This window comes from Rattus rattus, chromosome 12, assembly GCF_011064425.1.
Source record: "Rattus rattus isolate New Zealand chromosome 12, Rrattus_CSIRO_v1, whole genome shotgun sequence".
In the NCBI taxonomy this organism is placed as follows: Eukaryota; Metazoa; Chordata; class Mammalia; order Rodentia; family Muridae; genus Rattus; species Rattus rattus.
In genome coordinates this window covers 92,163,455-92,185,991 of record NC_046165.1, presented here as the reverse complement: position 1 = coordinate 92,185,991, position 22,537 = coordinate 92,163,455, and the positions used below count along the sequence as shown (strand labels likewise).

At 41.3% G+C, this 22,537-nt stretch overlaps 1 protein-coding gene and 1 non-coding gene across 2 annotated transcripts in view; one reads left to right on the top strand and one right to left on the bottom strand.

Annotated features, from left to right (window-relative positions):
* The window catches only part of Lrmda (leucine rich melanocyte differentiation associated), a 605,248-nt gene that overhangs the window by 210,792 nt on the left and 371,919 nt on the right, over window positions 1-22,537 (bottom strand). The window lies entirely within an intron of this gene.
* LOC116914166 lies at window positions 16,215-16,321 on the top strand. Its single transcript, XR_004389711.1, has one exon. It is a non-coding gene; the product is annotated as a U6 spliceosomal RNA (small nuclear RNA).

Genomic DNA, 22,537 nt, shown 5'->3' with positions numbered 1-22,537 from the left:
TTGTAGGCAAATAGTGCCACAAGTAAATTCAAGGCGCCGTGCCTGTGCTTGGAGAAAATTGGAGTCATCACGGGGGAGCCAAGATGGAGTGAGCCTGGTTAAAAGAGACACATCCAGCTTGCTGGAATCTCAGAACCTCTATTAAGATTTATAGGTTGTAGGATTCTTTTGGGCTTCAACATTATTCTTAGTAAACCCTTTCTGTCTTCTGTTGTTTATAAAAACTGGCAGCTTTAGCAAAGACAGAAGCTTAAGTTGTAGGTAGCGCAATTTAACATAATGGTTCTTGCCTGTCCTCCAAATAGCTTAATGCTGATTTTGCAAAAGGAAAAAGAGAGATGGAGGGGGGAGGAAAGCCATGCGACATCACCCACTACAGGCCGCTGCTCTGACGTGGATAGATTTGGCTGTCACTGCAGAAAAGCAGTGGTGAAATTTGATTTTATTCCTAATGTCAAATTTTACTAAGTTTTTAGGCTCCCGGGTTCCATTCCTCATTTGCTTTTTCATTTTGTTAGCTCAGCACCATCAGGCCCATCACGGAGAGTAATGCACCAATTAGCTTGGGGGAAGAACACTCACTCCGTGGGGACTTCTCATCCCTAGGGCTTCCCTGCCCGCTACCGCCATCACAGCTATGTAAGCCTTCCCTTGTATGTCAGAGTCAACAGGCCTCTGGCTAGAACCCATTTTCCTCACCTAACCAGAACTCTTGCCCAGCAAGGCCAGTGTGGATGTGCTTATGCGCAAAGGCATGACCAACCTTATATCACTCTTAATTTAAAGCATGTGCGTACATCTCACCAGTGTTACCTTGGGGACTCCACAAGGGGTTAGACCTAGTGGCACTGGGTAATGCACAGACCTGGCACACTACAGGATCCTGTGGCAAACATTTTCCTGATAGAGTGAGCACCGTGCCTTCATATGGGGACTCCATAAGTAGAGACGTGCCACCTGCATTCTCTTGTCTGGTTCTCACAGCACAGGTGTGAGCATCGCTGCCATCACTCCCATCCCCCTGGGTGGAAGGAACTTGGCAGAAGACAGAGGAGTTTGATCCAAGTTTCCCAGCAGATCTGGGCAGAGGGGCAGGAGAACATCACTCCCCAGGCCAGAGAGCATGTTCTTCTGTGCACACCATTCAACTCATAGCCCTGTCATAGCCCTGTCTATCCTTTAGAATGGACTCAAGATCAGCTTCCTGGGTGACAGCTTTGTAATAGGCCAACCAGTCTCTCTCTCTCTCTCTCTCTCTCTCTCTCTCTCTCTCTCTCTCTCTGTGTGTGTGTGTGTGTGTGTGTGTGTGTGTGTGCCCTTACTTCAGGTAGCTATTTGCACTAAGTTGAATAAATGAAGTTATGTTTGGAGTTTATCTAATTCTGGTTAAAAATTGCCAGTAGTCATGCTATTTCATTCACTGCTTCAAATCCTTATAAAAACATCTTTGAGGGTCTGGGAAGAAAGCTTGGGGGCTGGGGGTAAAATGCTTGCTGCATAAACAGGAAGACTGGATTTGGATCTTTAGAACTCACATAAGAAACACAAATGACTGCAACAGAACATGTCCACAATTCCCAGTGTTTGAGGACATAGTATGCAGACATGGGGGGGGGGGCTGCTGCCTAGCCAGTCCTGCTAAAATAGTGAGTTAGAGATTCAGTGAGAAACACTGTCTCAAAAAAAATAAAGTGGAGAATGATCTGATAGAGGAAGATACCAAATGTCAACCTCTGGCTTACATCACACACACACACACACACACACACACACACACACACACACACACACACACAGTTTTATTCCAGCAGCATCACCAAAGTTAAACAGGCATAAGATGAGTCCTCTTCTCTAGCAGTGATTACAGTGGAGCACTGTGACTTCTACTTCCTTAGACCACAGGTCACTCTGTGGTTGATAAGATGACCAATTCAGTACGCATATGCATAACTCTGTGAATAAAACAAACCCCTCACAAGGCAACACTGTACCTCACCACATGCAATGCACTAGCATATTTTCTATCTTAAAATTTTTCTCCTCTTTATTTATAAAAGTCTGTTTATCATCCTTTAAATTGGTTCTCACATAAACGGTATAAAAATTATAAGAGACACTATGAAATGATTAGAGTTGATGTCATCACACACATTTTCTGTAAAGGTTCAGAAAGTAAATGTTGTGTAGAATGTGTAGGTCAAGCAATAAAATCAATGATGTCACACTGGGAACTAATAAGTTTTTTTTTTAAATAACATAATTTTACTAAAATTATCTAAATCATTTTAAGTAAAATTATTGGTATTATATCCTTAATGAGGAAAATAATGGCCTTTATTTGTGGACATTAAAATTTGAATTTTGTGTAACTTTCACATGTCACCAAGTGAATACTTTTCAACGATCTAAGAATGCAGAAATCGCATTTAACCCATGCTCATATGAAAAGAAGTATCAATCCACAGTTTGCTCATCCTTACAGTAAGGCATAGCCAATTTTCATCACAATAATGGACACAGAGAAACGCCTCTGGAGAAAAATGTGGTAATTGAACAGGTGTGGTGTTGATGGTCATAGTAACAGTGGTGGTGGCGGTTATGACGCTGCTGCTCCTGCTGCTGTGATGATGATTGTGGTGATGGTGGTGGTGGTGACAGCAGTGGAGGGACTGAACCCAAAGCCTTTGTGACTGCTAGGAAAGCAGAATCATTTTAAATTTGGACTTTTGAACAAGCTGTAGAAGTTTGGTGTATCATCTCCATGTAACACACAGTTGTACAGGAGGTAATGTGTCCTGAGCCTTACAGCCCAGGGCTAGTTGCTGAAAACGAGGCTGAAAATGGCCTGGCTGGGAAGACCAGGGATTGGAGGCTATGATGACTTCTGGAGCAAGCAATTCTTCATCACTGCAGAGGCACCAGCAAGGATGCACATGAAATTCTATGTATTTTTGCTTAGCCCATACAGGTTACCAAAAAGTGTCACAACCCTCCCTCTTGGCACATAACACCCAGGGATGCAGGTCTTTACAACTCAGCTCAAGGGTGCTGAACTGCATTCAATGGGTATAGAATATAAATTCCTACAGAGCCTCTCTCATAGATAAGTGTCTATGGCATGGAGAAATGAGTGGCTAAAACAAATATACTACCCAAAGACTCCACATACATACTCTGCTCCCCTATCCTTGTATATTTGGTAAGGAAACCAGAAAAAAAAATAACAGGTTCTTAAATTTTGATCAACTACAAGCAGCAGCCATAATCTATGACAAAGGTTCCCAGGATTAGCTTAAGTCGCTGTGTTCATGTTCTTTCTGAGCAAAAAGTTTCAAACAGATAAAACAGCATTCCATTCTTTAAGTTATGTTTATGTCAGAAATAAACTATAGGAAATCCAGAGCTGCACTCCATAGTTAGAGGGTCTCACAGAAAATGATTAAAACACATCTACTATGTAGTTTTAGGGCAGTAGCTCAGTGGTAGAACACTTGCCTAGCAGGCATGAAACTGTAAGTTCAGTCCCTAGTACCACCTAAACTGAACAACCAGAGAAACTACACTCACTGTGTCACTATGTAAATATGTTATCTTGTCGCAGTGGAATGAAGCTTCAGAAACCAACAGTGCCATCTCTCTAGAAAGAGGGGAACTCTCAAAACAGATTTTTTTATAGCCTGTGAGTCATTGAGCATGGTCTCCAAGATATTCAAGGTCTTCATATGGCAGATTTGTATAAAGAAAGGAGTAACTACAAAAATCTGTTATTCTTTTCTTCATAGGTCATTAATACCAAAATGATACAGTATCTTATTGCTATTTCTACATTAGAGTGTTACCATATTTTATCTTGCTTCTTGTTACCTCCTCTAATCTAGTCTAAGTGCATACATATACACATGCATACATACACACATATACACACATATACAAGCATGCATACACACGTACATACATGATGAGCAAGACAAGGCTATATTGATTTAATTTCACTGGAAGTATTGGTGAAGGTAAGGGCAAAGCCACCAGGACATAAGAAAAAGGGTGACAATGTTTATGCGAAATTCTACAATGAGAACATACTGCTCAGTACCTCACAGCTCAGCATCAGGTACAGCTACTTTCAGAGTTGCACAAGATATTTTCGCCTGCATCCTAGACACAAAATGTCTTTAGGTAATATTAGGATAATGGGATTTGTGGTGGTTTGAATAAGCATGGCCTTCCACGGGCTCATATATTTGAATGCTCAGTTACCTGTTGGTGAAACATTTGAAAAGATTAGATGGAGCAGGAAGTATGGCCTTGTTAGCATAGGTATGGCTTCACTGGAGAAGGTGTGTCACTGGGGTGGGCTTTGAAGTTTCAAAATCTCAGGCCAGGTGCAGTCTCTGTGCCTGTGCCTGTGTCTGAGCCTGTGCCTGTGCCTGTGCCTGTGCCTGTGCCTGTGCCTGTGCCTGTGCCTGTGCCTGTGCCTGTGCCTGTGCCTGTGCCTGTGTCTGTGTCTCTCTACTGCCTGTGGATCAGAATATATAAAAGTTCTCAGCTACTTTTCCAACACTATGCTTGCCTATGTGCCACTGTACTCCCCACTATGATGATAATGACTAATCCTCTGAAACTACAAGCAAGTCCCAATAAAATACTTTCCTTCAGAAATTGCCTTGGTCATGGTGTTTCTTCACAGCAACAGAACAGTAACTAAGACAGAAGCTGGTATGAGGGACTGGTGTATTGCTGTGACAGGCCTGACCATGCTATTGTTTAGAAGAATGTGGACTTTGGGAGTTCGGATTAGAAAAGTGGTTGAATGCTTTAAGCAAGGTTTACTGGTCCATCCTAGTAGAAGCATGGAGGACAATGGTGCTGAGAGTGACGTGGACTATAGGGACCCGGATGGGGGGTTTCAGAGGGGAAGGATATTAGCAACTGGCCTAGATACCATTCTTATAACATTTTGGTGAAGAATGTGGCTGCCCTTTGCCCTTGTCCTAAAACTTTGCCAGAGGCTAAACTGAAGAGTTGGATTAATGGTGTCAACAGAGATTTCAAGACAGCCTAGCATTGATTGTGTCATTTTGGTTATTACCGGTTGCTATTATACAGGTCTCTAATGAAAAGAAGCAATTGGGGTAAAGAAAATATGTGTACAATTTAAAAAGGAAAAAAAAGGCACCAGGAAATAAAATATTAGAGCAAAGTTCTGTGATCAACTTGGGGCCCAGGGAGTGGAACGAGGAGATCTGAATGAGAAGAGACCCCATAGGATTGCGTATTTGATTTCTCAGTCACTAGCTGGTGAAACACTTGAGAAGGGTTAGAACAAGTTAGAGGTGTGGTCTTGTTGGAGTTGACATGGCTCCTTTGGAAGAGTTATGTGACTAGGGGTGGGACTGGAGGTTTCAAAGGCCCATGCCAGGACTAGTTTCTACTTCTCTGCCTATGGATCAGGACATAAAACTCTCAGCTATTTGTCCAGCACCAGGCCTGTCTGTATGCCACATTCTCCTCCATTATGATAATGAGCTACTCTTTTACAACTCTAAGCAAGCCCCAACTAAATATTTTCCTTTATAAGCTGCCTTGATTATGGTGTCTCGTCACAGCAACAGAACAGTCACTAAGACAAGATTACACTATAGAAATATTCCTATTCTTTGGTGGGGAACAAGGGCCTGAGGTACTAAGATCAGTAGCCTGGACTCTTCAAAGAGAGAAAGAGGGCTTTAAGTCTCTGTGATCAAAGGCCTGGGGAGTAAAAAGGGAGAGAAGATTTAAAAAACTAGTAGAACTGGGTGACACAGGTAAAGATTATGTATGACTTTTTCCCAGTAGGAAAATAGAAGTTCGTAGCTACCTCATATCAAGAGACAAATCGAACTGTGCTATTACAAAATTTGGGTGCAACTTAGGAGGTAGAGCTGGAATGTAGCCAGGTCACAAAAGTTAAATGCACCCTAAGGAGTAGAATTGAAATGTGAGGTCAAAAGAAATAAAGGTTTTGTTCCATGGCCATTACAGTTAATCAGTTAGGGGAAGCAGTGAGGAAGTTAAAACCATTACAGAATGAGTGAAAAGAAAAACAGGAGAGGAACCCAGCTCTAGCTACAGGCTAATACCACATTGCAGGTACACGGGGGGCTGTCTGTCTACAGAGCTTCCCACGTCTGAATGTCTTACGTCCATGGGAAAAGAAGTGTGTTCAGCAGAATCTCGGCACACAGACTTTGTTTGTGCTTATTAAATAAGAAGAAAGGATCACCTTCAACTATATTAATGATAGACTGGTGGATGAAGGATGCCTGTGAAAATTCACAACATCTGTTTGCTGCACTCTCTTCTCAGCATGCGGCACCTATTTCTCATGCTTAATGATGCTCAGCCACTCTGCAAGTTTTACGAACAAATGTGTGTTTAGCCACATTCATCATCCTGAATGAGTGTTCTTGATGAAGCCTCCACTGGCCTGTTTCGCTCTTTCTGCTACACTTTAACAAATGACAACTGCTCTACGTATTTTTCATTTGTTAAAAATAAAAAGCTAAGTGAAAGATAGGCCTGGAGGATTTCTCCCCTTCTATTTGGCTCACTACTGCCATTTAAACAAACAAACAAACAAACAAACAAACAAACCCTTCAACATACCATCTCTTGTATGTATGTAGCCACCAGTCACAGCCATGGTAAGGACATGCAGAGAGCCTGCTTGGAGTCTGGTGGACTGCTACTGGCCATGTCAAGGGACACTGTCCTACCTATTTTAATCCTGCATTGACAATGGATCTTTTTTCTCCTTTCTATAATTACCCATGCCTCTTAGAGTTTCTATTACACAGTATCTCACTCTTTGGGGTACAAAACCTTTAAGCAACAAGGAGGCAATAATCAGAATAGAAAAATGAATGCCTACCTATTTGAAGTGAGAGCCTTTCACAAGGTCTCTAGGAAAAAGCCCAGAAGACATTAGTTTGGACAAACAAGACAATATTTGGATGACTCCTAACTTAGAAACTTCAACTATTGTAAAAGGAGGTTGGCTTTTTCATCCATCAAAACCCTGAATTCAGTTTGAATGACCCATATAAATCAGGTCCCGCCACTTGGGGTCCAAGAGTTCAAAGTGGCAAAGGCATTATGCAATGTTAAGAAATAATCTTTCAGAATTCACTTTCAAGTGATTGTTCTTATTTTGATCACTTCAACAGAGGCATGAAAAAAGGAGGAAAAAAACACCAAATCAGATATTTTTCTCTATTAAATATTCATAATCATAAAAAATCAGCTTAAATTCCATTTCCTAAGATAACACATTTTCTCTGTATTTGCAAGGCTGGATATTGCATTAGTATCTGTATTGCAACTGAGTCAGCATGCATTGCAAAGAACTCTACAAATGAAATAATCACATCCCAGACTTAGGAAGGCCATTGTGTCATAGCACTAGCTTTGACCATGGACGTTCCTAGCTTTTCCTCCTTGTCAGGTTGTGAACATCTCCAACAAAGAATGTTGTAGTTGTCAATTTTAGAGAAGCCATACTTAATAAGGGTTTTGCTTTGAGCTGTTGGGTATCTACTAGGTTGGTGTGGCCGGAACTATGGGAGACTAGAGCCCCAGTGCAGCACCGCTTTGACCAAATCACCACAGCTGACCGATAACTGGAACACATTGATTTGATTTCAGCAAACACACTTACAGCCCTGAATGGCAAAGACCAGAGAGCCGCAACAGGAAATCCTAAAGGGGTCTGGCAATCAATCAGTTCAATCCCTTCATTTTATGGATGATGAAACTGAGGTTTAAAAAAAATGGCTTGTTGTCAGGCATGGAACATTTCAGCAACTCAATAGGTATTGTAATCCATGTTTCTGACTCCCAAATTAGTTTCTTCTGTAACTACATGCTATTTATCAAACTTTTAAAAGTTGGGGGGACTGAAAGATCAGCTGTGGGGAAGACTAAATAGCATGGACCTTCAAATAGCCACATCCCAATTCCTAGGACTTGTGACTGTCACCTCGTGTGGAAAAGGGATTTTGTAGAAGTGACTATTATGAGAGACAGACATTATCCTAGGCAACCTGGATCAGAGGAATGTGGCCACCACAGTGTTCCATAGAAGAATATAGATAAAGTCTGTTAGGCAAAGAAGGAGACATGGTGACAAAAAGAGATCAGAATTATGTGCTTTTACCAGAGAGGACATGACCACAAGAAAAGGATTACAGGTCCCGGAACCAGAAGAGGCAGGAAACCCTCCCAAATGGAGATTGGTTTGGACTTTTGCCCTTTAGAACTTTTTGAGGGAACTGGGAGATGGTTCAGTAGGTACATGTACTTGTTCTCAAGGTATGAAGACCTGAGTTCAAATTCCCAACACTCATGTTAGTCAGACATGGCCACATATACCTGTAACCTCAGCACTGGGGGCAGGGTAGGCAGACATGTAGAACCTAAGAGTTCCTGGGTCAGTCAACCTAGCCTAAATGGTAAACTCGTGGTTCAGTGAGAGACCTTGCCTCAAGGAAATAAAGCAGAGAATGATACCCAGTGCCCTATAAAGCATTTACATGACCATGAGTGCCTATTCATAGATATGCAACACACACACACACACACACACACACACACACACGTGCATGCACACTGACAGCCCACTGTCTCTCAATAAGTAGATAAATGAATCAACAAAACTTTATGACAATAAATGTGTATTATTTAAGCTACTAGCTTTATAATAACTTTGGCTTGGCTGTGTCAGTTAGAAACTAGTATAGACTTGATTACCAAGGACTATTGTGCTACTGTAAGACTATCTAAAACCACGGGCAGGGCTTAGTATTCAGTAAGGAGAGGAGGCTAGAGGAATTTTGAGGAATCTGATAGAAGAAACTTACATATTAGTAGGACTATTAATAGTAATATTGGCTGGCATTCATGATTGTGCTGATGAGGGGTCTGAGGAGAGTGGAGTGTGGTGCAGAAAGCCACTAGTGTCTTGGAAACACCCAACATACTTCCATTAGGTCAAATACAAACTTTCAAAGTGCTTGTGATGATATTTGAAAAAATGAGAAAAAAATGGCAAAAATGTGAACTACATGGTATAGCAGCTGTACAAAATCATAACATGCCAAAATGGAGTCAGATATTTAGTTGAGATTTCCAAGCAGAGAGTTGAAGATACAGAACAGTTTCTCACTGGGATGCTTACAATAAAGGAAAAGAGCAGAGAGATAAACCGAGAGTGTGCCTGGTAATCAAAAGGAACCCAAAGGTCAATACTGTGGAATTATTTCAATATAGTCATATTGGGAAGACTGTTACAATCTGAAGGTCACTGTCAATCACAATGTCCCATAAAGAAATCAATATGTATAAATGGACAATTTGGTAAAGAACCTCAGAAAGATTAAAAAATAGGTGTAGTCACTATCCATTTGAAGAGACCAGGCGGCTGACTTATAAATCCTTCAGCCATCCAAATATAAGCCATAGACACAGACAGAACTGTGTAGGAAGATGTGTGGAGGACTCTTTTGTCTCCTGAGATGAGTTCCCAATATATCTACTGGAAACCACTAAAGGTCTTAGAATATTGTACCAGCAAAGATGCTGCCAGATTGGACCGGAAGGGAAGAGAAAGAATATAATGCCAGAAAGCTATAAAACAATGAAAGCTCTCCAGTTAAGCATCTAGCCCACAAAAGTACTCAGCTGCAAACACGTGCTTCCCTGTGTGAAGAGGGAAGGAGCGCCCCATGGGAGTGGGCAGCATAAGAAGATATTCATTTACCCCAAGAGGCACCTCCTTAGAACACATCCCACATTCTGAGGTCCTAAAACTCCAAGGAACCTGTACAACCTTCACCATGCTAGACTGCCTAGGACCTGTAGCAATGCCACCTTTTCCTCTTAACTTTCTTCACTGTTGAGTAAAACACCTAACATTGGTCGTTTTCTTAAGCCTATTCTAGTACTGAGCTTGGGAAGTAGATAAGCGACTTTCAGTTTCATAGATACATTATGGAGAGTGATGTTTCCCCAAAGTCAAATATACTCAGCCCTCATCAACAACTGAATTCAGTCATGAAATCTGGTATTCTTGAACTGATGAGATGTAATGCTAGAACTTGAAACTGTCATGGTTGAAATTTCTGAAGATCTTGGGATGGGTGAAGACTGGACCTAGGGAGAACGTTTCTCTTGCACTTTTGCCCACTAAGTTTGGAAACTAACTTAAGCAGAAGGGACAATCAAACAAGAAAGAGCCTCCCTAACCCTAGCACAAATAATCTCAGACGTGGAGAGATCTCAGCTTAAAGGCAGCCATGAAGAATTTGTATCTTCCTGATACATGAGCCAAGACTTTCTAATATAAGATGGTCATAGGAGTTTCTTTCAGGCTTCAAAATCTAGGCATATTATTCCTATAAAAATTCTTCTCTAGGGCTGCTGAGATGGCTCAGCAGACAGAGGTGGTTTCTATGCAAGTCTTATCATTTGAGTTCAATTCCTGGAAGCCATTTGGTTTTTGTAAAACTCACACCATAAAGTTGTCCATAGAACATCAGGCAATGGCTTGTTTGCTGCTTTCAGGTCCAAGGCAGCGTCCAGAGCATTCCAAACTAGATACCAACATTTTGCAGTCTTCCAGCTGTCCCAATCCTTTAGAGGACAATTTGACAATTTAATTCAAAATCAGACTGCCACAGAAAATTGTGCTATATGATCACCTCATTTAGGCAGAAAACTAAAGATTATATTATGATGTTTGTGGGATGTCAGAATCAAAGTCTCGATAAGTGAAGATGCCTATGGATAGAACTCAAGCCCCCAAAACACAAAGATCAGCAAAAGATGGGGGGGATGAGAGGATCAAGCCTACCAGACAGGAGACCTCATGATAATCTCTACCTGGTACATACCTTAGAGGCTTCTTAGACCTCGCATGGTCCATTTCACCTAGCACATCACCCAGAACATAGATAAGGAAATGATCATTTCAAAGGGTGAGACACATTTTTCCAAGTAATGCTCATACATAGATTGGTAGTCCAACTGGGCCACAAAATGCTCCCCATCTTGACCTGTTCTCAATAGACGGATTCAGTGACAAACAGTCATGGAAGTGGTCTTAATTGGATTCCTTCCCTTGCATGGAAGGCTCAAAGAAATGACCCCACACAAACCTAGCATCAAATTCCTGGGCATCTTCTGAACTACCTATCATGCCAAGGACTTAATAGATCTTGAAGAGTTGTTTCCTCTGATGATCTTCAAAGAGCACTCAAAGTGCCGGGCCAACTGTCAAAAATCATGCTTAAAGTCCTCGGAACAAAGAACGCTAGGTGACACACGGTCTCTGACTTCAAGTGAGCCTCAAATGCTAAGGGGCTGCCCCAAGTTTCCACAACTCTGTGTCTCATTTACCTGCCTGGATGAATGAATGGATGACTTCGAGAAATACCTCACGCAAAGACTGACAATAGAAAGGAGACTTGGAGGACGATGGGGAAGTGGAGCTGCATCCGTGAGAACCACAGGATGAAAATTCCCAGCAGCCTTAATGCTGGAGAATTTACTTTAGGATGTAAAAATAACATGTGCTGCTCTGTCTCCTCACTCTGTTTGCTGTTCTCTGTGGAGATTACTGCTGTGTTCGCAGTGTCATAACAGTGGAGAAGGTCAGGTTGACAGAACTTCTTGGTGGGGAATAATCTTTAGTCTTCCAAATATATAAGCTGAACAACCTCCAGGCCACAAAAGCAAAAACTGGTTTGGAAAAGGCCAGTTTCCACCTCTAAGGAAATTCAATAGCTTCCAAATGGACCCGAGATCAATCGCATTTGTGTGGTTATGAAAAACCATTAAAAACATTAAGAAATAATTTGGATACAGTGAGCTTTGAGGGTTTTATTTCCCCCCAAGTTTTGGCAAAGACAATGCAAATCTCAGTGAGGAAAATGCTTGCTAGGATAGGAAAGCAGGATAGGGTTAGTAAGTGGCCCCATGAATCAAGCTTGTGCTGTGTAAGCATCAGAACTGGACCCTGGATCCTCACTCAGCACCCATGTAAGTGCCATGTAGGCTCTGCCTATAATCCTGGAAGCCAAGGCAGAGAATCCTCTGAAGCCAGCTAGTGAGAAAGGCTGGCCAATATCAGTGAGCTCTGGCTTCAATTGAGAGACCTTGTCTCAGGCAATCAAGAAAATCTTCTAATGCCAACCTCAGTCCTCCATATGCATACACACACACACACACACTCACATACACACACACACACTCACACTCACATGCAAACACACATATACATTCGTGTGCAAAAACACCTATGCAATATGCACAGTGCACATAGATAATATTGGACAAATATAAAATTCGACCTAATGGAACTTGCCTTTCACCTATAAACAAACCTCTAACAACATAATAATATTTACACACCACATAGGTCTTTCTCTTCTTCTCTGGGAGGAGCAGGGTATCTACTCTCAAGCATGATATAATACAGAACGATCTGACAGGATCACTCTTTATTTCTGGGGAATGGTACCTTCTTAAACCAAACACAAAATGGTTTGAAAAATTGGACCATGTTTCAAAGGAGACAGCATAGATCAACCTAACATTCCCAAAATGGCATCTGAGCACCAGCAATGAAAATGAATTACAGGGGTGCATGAGCAAATTCCGTGCTCACCGAGAAGAGGTGCCCAGTCAACAGGGGCACACCTTACACTGTAGCCCACGCTGTCTAAAGAACCCAGTGCCTCCAGGAATGAAGGCCCCACTGCAGAATGTCACAATAGCTGGGACACCAAAGACCACCATCTTTTTAGACCTCATATGAAGCAACAGCATGAGAAACAAAGTCAAGAAAATTACGAATTGGCCAACTGTTTGCAACAAATGTTATTTCCTGGATAACAAGATGGATAACGTACATTCTGCAACATATGCTAGGAATTATTGAAAACAGATGTAAATGTTCTCCAACTCAAGCCTTTCTCTGGCACAAATCTGAATTCATTGATTTTTTTTTTCTTATTTAGACTTTGTTTCACAGCAAGGCCCCAAGCACCTCAAACGCTAGGCACCAAACTGAGTAGAGAATGGGGAGGAGGGAGACTCACTGTCTATGCGACAAAGGAGATCCGTGATCCCCAAAGCACCTCCATCAGATGCCATAGCAACTTTGAATCATACTCAAAAGCACAAATGAGGATAAACTGGGAACAGAAGACTCTGGGGTTTGAAAGACTCCAAGTACAGATTTATCTGCAAACGCACACAATAAGAACACAGGATATCCCTGCACCGATGGCCCAAGCCTCCATCTCCCTGACTCAGGACCACGTCTCAAGTCCCCTGCTGCTCCCGTTAGCTCTTCTTACTCATTCGTGTGGCACAGGCCACCATGTCAGAAGGCCCTACCTGCTGTACAGTCACAATGTTTGTCACTGTAAGATAAGCAGGCTCCTAAGTGTGCACAGAAACACAGAGTGTGCAATCATTGCATTTTGAAAATGGGGGCCCAGAGAGGTATTTTCCATGAAAAGTAATTTACATTTTTCAGCTACAAATGTGTCTTTTCTTCTAAGAAGAATCATCTGCACAACAGATTTGTATCTCAAAATAGAAGGCTGGATTTATGCAAAAATGATCTCAGGGGATCATCACAGAAATAAAAAAAAAAGTAATTTCCTGCCAAAATTATACAGAGTGTTGCTCACAAGAGATATTTTTTCATATATGACCAGTAAACATATAAAATACACAAATGAAACAGAATTAATACAAACCAAGAGTTCTTTAGTGATCTTAAATTAAAGATTTTGGAGATGTCAGAATGAAACATCAGAATAAAATCCTTGAGAGTATAAAAATGACAAAAATGTCAAAACCTATATATTTCACACTGAGAAGAGCATCTTACGCTTTTGCAAAGATTAGCCTCTCTGGTTTATTTAAATATGTCAAAAATGTAGTTCATGCTTAAAAATTCCCAAACTGTTCATCTTTCCCAACATAAAATTGTTTACTAAGACCTTGGTAAATGTGAGATAAACTATAAAACCTTAAAAATAATAGTTTGAAAGAAACGATTCCATTGGATGCAATTACACACCTGTAATCCCAGCACTCAGGAGGTGGAAACAGGAAGGTTTCTGGGAGTTTGGGGCCAGTTGGGGCTACACAGAGAGTCTAAGTTTAGCTTAGGTTTCTGGATAAGACCCTGTCTCAAACTTCTTAAAAAATGTAGAGAGCAAGGGAAAGGAGGTCAGAGGGAGAGAAGACAGATGGAGAAGGGAAGAAGGGAAGGGACAAAGGGGATAGTGGGGAGAAGAAAAAGGAAAAGGAGAGATTTGAGAAGCTAAGAATCATAAAACCATGTAGTATCTTCCCCAAGATGGGTTCTTAACGTGAACACTGACCCAGACCATATATACAAATCAAATTGTTAAAAAGAGATAATGAGCAGATGATGTATGCATAAGAGAGTGAGAGCAAGTCCATGTGCATGTGTGCATGCGTAAACAGCAACAACAACAAACAAAAACTAACAGCACTTCTGACTAAAAAGGTGACATTTTTTTTTGGACTCTGAGCATCATGCCTGCCAGTAACTAGCATTTACCAGAAGGCAACCCATAAACCCTTTGAAGGTTGAATCTCAAACATCCCAGTTCCTTCATGTGTGTAAAACATTACACCAACAAGGTCTCCCAAATTCCTTCAAGCTCTAACTTCCAACATGATAAATTACTGTGGAACCAAGCAAGAGTCATTCTTCAGTCATTTTTGAGGAGGTCAAATTTTACCTTAAAACAAGTCAAGAAGTATTTCTGTGGCCCCTGAAAACCATGAGGCGCTTTTCCCTCCTCTCAGAGGATAGGAAATAAGCTTCCTTTTATAGATGAAAAAGAGAGTGAGAGACAGAGCAAGCCCCGCCTCCATCTGTCTTGAGTTTGACGTTCCACACGTGGCCACTGTTTATGTTGCCTGTCACCCTTTGATTTCCGCTGTACTTTGCAGCATGGGGGTGATGGGGTAACCTCTGCCTTCAAGAGTCTTATGAGCTCACAACCCCCAGGCCAAGAGCGCCTATGTATCTGGCAGGCTTTCCCTGACAGTTTCCAGTACTTGGCAAGAGAAGATGGAAACGATGCAGACTAATGTCAAGTCGAATAGTAATCCATTAGGTGAATGGTTCTGTGCTTACTACACAAGAGTGGGTTATAGTTTCATATATCATGTTCAATGTGCAATAGATATTTTCCCCAACCATTCATATTAAACTGGTGTAAATGTTTTTATTCCTTGCCACATTTCTGGGTGGGAAGCTCAGCCTCTCCCAGGAATCTGTTTGCTTTAAAATGCCATGTATCTCCTGGCGGCCTTACCTCATTAAAAAATGGGCACATCATCTAAATGAATCTCTTCCTTTTTTGAAGTTAATAACTAAGCAACACAGCAGAAATATACAATGTGCGGAGGTCTGCTTACTGCAGATGGTAAATCCCACACCTGGTCTGATGTCATTTATTCTAAATCCGGGGACTCCAGTCGCCATAACATGCAATGCACTGTCGTGGCAAGCACCCATTCCACTCACAATGAAGGCGAACTTGATTCTAAGGCAGGGTCTGGACCTGGAAAGTGCTTTTAACTAGCAGATGAAGGTAGGAGGGGCATTAAAGAAGGCAGCCTCCCAAACTCTCTGGTCATGCTCCAGAACTGGTCTCTGGCCCCAGGGTGCATCAGGAATGAATTTCCATCTAGCCAAGATCAACTCCGGCTTACAATGTCTTCTACTTCTTCTTGCTATGCTGTATGATCGCCCGTATTTGTACTTATGCAGCACAAAAGAAGGTTGTCAATCGGTCGGCTAGTGAGGAAGGTGTTAGGTACAGATACCTTGTTGCATCAAGAGCTAAGTGGTGGGTGTTCTTGGGTCTGAAACTACCCATAGGATCAATAACTGTTAAAATACACCACAGTTGCCCAGTGGCGCAGATGAACCCCATCCTAGGGAACTCTACAGCTCTAATTGGAAGAAATATTCAAACCAGCAGTAGTCTCGTACCACACAGATCCATGGGACACTAGAGGGTTCCAGATGTAGAGCTGGTTTGTCACCCTGCAACCCCTCCTTCCAGGCTCCCAGCAAAAAGTAAGTGAAGACCTACCACTTTTTAAAGAAAAGATTCGTGCTCGCTTCGGCAGCACATATACTAAAATTGGAACGATACAGAGAAGATTAGCATGGCCCCTGCGCAAGGATGACACGCAAATTCGTGAAGCGTTCCATATTTTTAAGCAATAATCACTATTCCTTAATATATCTCAACATCAATGGCCTCAACTCCCCAATAAAAAGACATAGATTAACAAACTGGATACGCAACGAGGACCCTGCATTCTGCTGCCTACAGGAAACACACCTCAGAGACAAAGAAAGACACTACCTCAGAGTGAAAGGCTGGAAAACAACTTTCCAGGCAAATGGTCGGAAGAAGCAAGCTGGAGTAGCCATTCTAATATCAAATAAAGTCAATTTTCAACTAAAAGTCATCAAAAAAGATAAGGAAGGACACTTTATATTTATCAAAGGAAAAATCCACCAAGATGAACTCTCAATCCTAAATATCTATGCCCCAAATACAAGGGCACCTACATACGTAAAAGAAACCTTACTAAAGCTCAAAACACATATTGCACCTCACACAATAATAGTAGGAGACTTCAACACCCCACTCTCATCAATGGACAGATCATGGAAACAGAAATTAAACAGAGACGTAGACAGACTAAGAGAAGTCATGAGCCAAATGGACTTAACGGATATTTATAGAACATTCTACCCTAATGCAAAAGGATATACCTTCTTCTCAGCTCCTCATGGTACTTTCTCCAAAATTGACCATATAATTGGTCAAAAAACGGGCCTCAACAGGTACAGAAAGATAGAAATAATCCCATGCTTGCTATCGGACCACCACGGCCTAAAGCTGGTCTTCAATAACAATAAGGGAAGAATGCCCACATATACGTGGAAATTGAACAATGCTCTACTCAATGATAACCTGGTCAAGGAAGAAATAAAGAAAGAAATTAAAAACTTTTTAGAATTTAATGAAAATGAAGGTACAACATACCCAAACTTATGGGACACGATGAAAGCTGTGCTAAGAGGAAAACTCATAGCGCTGAGTGCCTGCAGAAAAAAACAGGAAAGAGCATATGTCAGCAGCTTGACAGCACACCTAAAAGCTCTAGAACAAAAGAAGCAAATACACCCAGGAGGAGTAGAAGGCAGGAAATAATCAAACTCAGAGCTGAAATCAACCAAGTAGAAACAAAAAAAGGACCATAGAAAGAATCAACAGAACCAAAAGTTGGTTCTTTGAGAAAATCAACAAGATAGATAAACCCTTAGCCAGACTAATGAGAGGACACAGAGAGTGTGTCCAAATTAACAAAATCAGAAATGAAAAGGGAGACATAACTACAGATTCAGAGGAAATTCAAAAAATCATCAGATCTTACTATAAAAGCCTATACTCAACAAAACTTGAAAATCTGCAGGAAATGGACAATTTCCTAGACAGATACCAGGTACCGAAGTTAAATCAGGAACAGATAAACCAGTTAAACAACCCCATAACTCCTAAGGAAATAGAAGCAGTCATTAAAGGTCTCCCAACGAAAAAGAGCCCAGGTCCAGACGGGTTTAGTGCAGAATTCTATCAGACCTTCATAGAAGACCTCATACCAATATTATTCAAACTATTCCACAAAATTGAAACAGATGGAGCACTACCGAACTCCTTCTATGAAGCCATAATTACTCTTATACCTAAACCACACAAAGACCCAACAAAGAAAGAGAACTTCAGACCAATTTCCCTTATGAACATCGACACAAAAATACTCAACAAAATTCTGGCAAACCAATCCAAGAGCACATCAAAACAATCATCCACCATGATCAAGTAGGCTTCATCCCAGGCATGCAGGGATGGTTTAATATACTGGAAAACCATCAACGTGATCCATTATATAAACAAACTGAAAGAACAAAACCACATGATCATTTCATTAGATGCTGAGAAAGCATTTGACAAAATTCAACACCCCTTCATGATAAAAGTCCTGGAAAGAATAGGAATCCAAGGCCCATACCTAAACATAGTAAAAGCCATATACAGCAAACCAGTGGCTAACATTAAACTAAATGGAGAGAAACTTGAAGCAATCCCACTAAAATCAGGAACTAGACAAGGCTGCCCACTCTCTCCCTACTTATTCAATATAGTTCTTGAAGTTCTAGCCAGAGCAATCAGACAACAAAAAAGGAGGTCAAGGGATACAGATCGGAAAAGAAGAAGTCAAAATATCACTATTTGCAGATGATATGATAGTATATTTAAGTGATCCCAAAAGTTCCACCAGAGAACTACTAAAGCTGATAAACAACTTCAGCAAAGTGGCTGGGTATAAAATTAACTCAAATAAATCAGTAGCCTTCCTCTACACCAAAGAGAAACAAGCGAGAAAGAAATTAGGAAACGACACCCTTCATAATAGACCCAAATAATATAAAGTACCTCGGTGTGACTTTAACCAAGCAAGTAAAAAACGATTTGTACAACAAGAACTTCAAGACTCTGAAGAAAGAAATTGAAGAAGACCTCAGAAGATGGAAAGATCTCCCATGCTCATGGATTGGCAGGATTAATATAGTAAAATGGCCATTTTACCAAAAAGCGATCTACAGATTCAATGCAATCCCCATCAAAATACCAATCCAATTCTTCAAAGAGTTAGACAGAACAATTTGCAAATTCATCTGAATAACAAAAATCCCAGGATAGCTAAAACTATCCTCAACAATAAAAGGACTTCAGGGGGAATCGCTATCCCTGAACTCAAGCAGTATTACAGAGCAATAGTGATAAAAACTGCATGGTATTGGTACAGAGACAGACAGATAGACCAATGGAATAGAATTGAAGACCCAGAAATGAACCCACACACCTATGGTCACTTGATTTTTGACAAAGGAGCCCAAACCATCCAATGGAAAAAGATAGCATTTTCAGCAAATGGTGCTGGTTCAACTGAGGTCAACATGTAGAAGAATGCAGATCGATCCATGCTTATCACCCTGTACAAAGCTTAAGTCCAAGTGGATCAAGGACCTCCACATCAAACCAGACACACTCAAACTAATAGAAGAAAAACTAGGGAAGCATCTGGAACACATGGGCACTGGAAAAAATTTCCTGAACAAAACACCAATGGCTTATGCTCTAAGATCAAGAATCGACAAATGGGATCTCATAAAACTACAAAGCTTCTGTAAGGCAAAGGACACTGTGGTCAGGACAAAAGCGGCAACCAACAGATTGGGAAAAAAGATCTTTACCAATCCTACAACAGATAGAGGCCTTATATCCAAAATATACAAAGAACTCAAAAAGTTAGACCGGGGAGACAAATAACCCTATTAAAAAATGGGGTTCAGAGCTAAACAAAGAATTCACAGCTGAGGAATGCCGAATGGCTGAGAAACACCTAAAGAAATGTTCAACATCTTTAGTCATCAGGGAAATGCAAATCAAAACAACCCTGAGATTTCACCTCACACCAGTGAGAATGGCTAAGATCAAAAACTCAGGTGACAGCAAATGCTGGCGAGGATGTGGAGAAAGAGGAACACTCCTCCATTGTTGGTGGGATTGCAGACTGGTACAACCATTCTGGAAATCAGTCTGGAGGTTCTCAGAAAATTGGACATTGAACTGCCTGAGGATCCAGCTATACCTCTCTTGGGCATATACCCAAAAGATGCCCCAACATATAAAAAAGACACGTGCTCCACTATGTTCATATCAGCCTTATTTATAATAGCCAGAAGCTAGAAAGAACCCAGATGCCCTTCAACAGAGGAATGGATACAGAAAATGTGGTACATCTACACAATGGAATATTACTCAGCTATCAAAAACAACGACTTTATGAAATTCGTAGGCAAATGGTTGGAACTGGAAAATGTCATCCTGAGTGAGCTAACCCAATCACAGAAAGACATACATGGTATGCACTCACTGATAAGTGGCTATTAGCCCAAATGCCTGAATTACCCTAGTTGCCTAGAACAAATGAAACTCAAGACGGATGATCAAAATGTGAAGGCTTCACTCCTTCTTTAAAAGGGGAACAAGAATACCCTTGGCAGGGAAGAGAGAGGCAAAGATTAAAACAGAGACTGAAGGAACACCCATACATGTGGCCCATACATATAGAGCCACCCAATTAGACAAGATGGATGAAGCAAAGAAGTGCAGACCGACAGGAGCCGGATGTAGATCGATCCTGAGAGACACAGCCAGAATACAGCAAATACAGAGGCGAATGCCAGCAGCAAACCACTGAACTGAGAAGGACCCCGTGGAAGGAATCAGAGAATGAACTGGAAGAGCTTGAAGGGGCTTGAGACCCCATATGTACAACAATGCCAAGCAACCAGAGCTTCCCAGGGACTAAGCCACTACCTAAAGACTATACATGGACTGACCCTGGACTCTGACCTCATAGGTAGCAATGAATATCCTAGTAAGAGCACCAGTGGAAGGGGAAGCCCTGGGTCCTGCTAAGACTGAACCCCCAGTGAACTAGACTGTCGGGGGAGGCGGCAATGGGGGAGGGTTGGGGAGGGAACACCCATAAGGAAGGGGGAGGGAAGGGGATGTTTGCCTGGAAAACGGAAAAGAAAATAACACTCGAAATGTACATAAGAAATACTCAAGTTAATAAAAAAAAAAAAAAAAGATTCATTTTATAGTCAGCATCAACATCTTCATCGTTATTTTGATGTGTGTGTGTGTGTGTGTGTGTGTGTGTGTGTGTGTGTGTATTGTAGAAATGTACACAGCACTCAATTCCCATGGAGTCCAGCAAAAAATCCTGGAGCTGGAGTTACAGACAGCGTGTGACTGTCTAAGTTGAGTGCCAGGGACCAAATCTGGGACCTCAGAATGAGCAATCTGTGCTTTTATATGCTATGTCATTTTCCCGGGTCTTGATATTGCATCTTGTTTAACAAGAATAGACAGAAATAAGAAGTAGGTACCCGGAACACCTTTATAAACTTAGGGGAATCCAAACTTTCTTCTTCAGTGCCTACAAAGATACCTACAGGAAGAAATCACAGGGCTTCTTGGATTTATGCTAGGTTCTGTCAAGCCATCTGGAATCCCTTAGACTAAAGATCAGCAAACTTCTAAAAAGATCCCAATGATAAATATTGTACGTTTCATGAGCCATACAGTCACAGCTAGCACACGACAGCTATAGCACAGACAACACTCAGGCAAGTGAGCAAGCCTGTGTTCCAATTACAATTTGTCTACAAAAGAACACAGACAGATTATACCCTGCTGCCTGCATCTAGACCATACTATCTAACAGAAATATAAGCCATGAAGGTAATTTACATTTTTTCTATTAGTCACTTGAAAAAGGGAAAACTACAATGAATAAAAATAACTTTAAAATAAACTGTATTTAAGTTACCAAGAATGACTATTTTAATATGTAAAAATGTTACTGAAGTAATTTTTTAAAAACATTATGGTGAGATACTTTATAGACTTTTAGGCTGCTAAGTCTTTGTCATGTTTTAAACTTCCAGAACATGGGGATTTACCCCATTTCTAGTGTTTTAAAGTCTGTATGACTACTTTACCATATTTGGCTGTGTGAATCACACATCATGACTGAGACGCCATGATGGCTAATCTCTACTTTCTCGACTTGATGGACTCTACAATCACCTAGACATAAGCCTCTGCACATGCCTGTGAGACAATATCTAGAGCTGGTTAGCCTCTGTGTATGCTTGCAAGGTATTGTCTAATTTAGGTTACCAGAGATAGAAAGACCCATCCACTGTGGGCAGCACCATCCTATGGAACTGGGTTCCTGGAATAAAAAGGAAAGACCAAGCTGGGAATTCATTGAGCCCTGCTTCCTGACTACAGAATCAGCTGAATCAACCTCCTGTCTCCATGAATTCCCTGCCATGATGGACTGTCCACCCTCAAACCCGTAAGCTGAAATAAACCCTTTCTTCTTGAGGTTGCTGTGCTCAATATTTGTCACAGCAAGGAAACAAGTAACAAATACAGGAGCCATGTTGGGAAAGGGTGAGTCCTCCTTGTCACCCAAGGGCTACCTGTAACATCACCTCTAGAGACTAATACCAAACAATTGACATGCCTAGAACACCAGCTGGGGCCCCAACTGCCAACACAATGACCAGTCATCCCAAAGTCCACCAGAGAAATATGATTAGGGGATATTAGATGCCATCATCGGCATCTCTGTATGCAGCCTCCTTGACAGCCGAGACATTTCAGGTGAATGTAGAAGCATGTGCAGAGAACTATCGAAAACTAAAAGCATTTTCCAAAAAACGCAAACAACAAACCATCTCACTACTGAACACAGCTTCCCTCATGCTCCA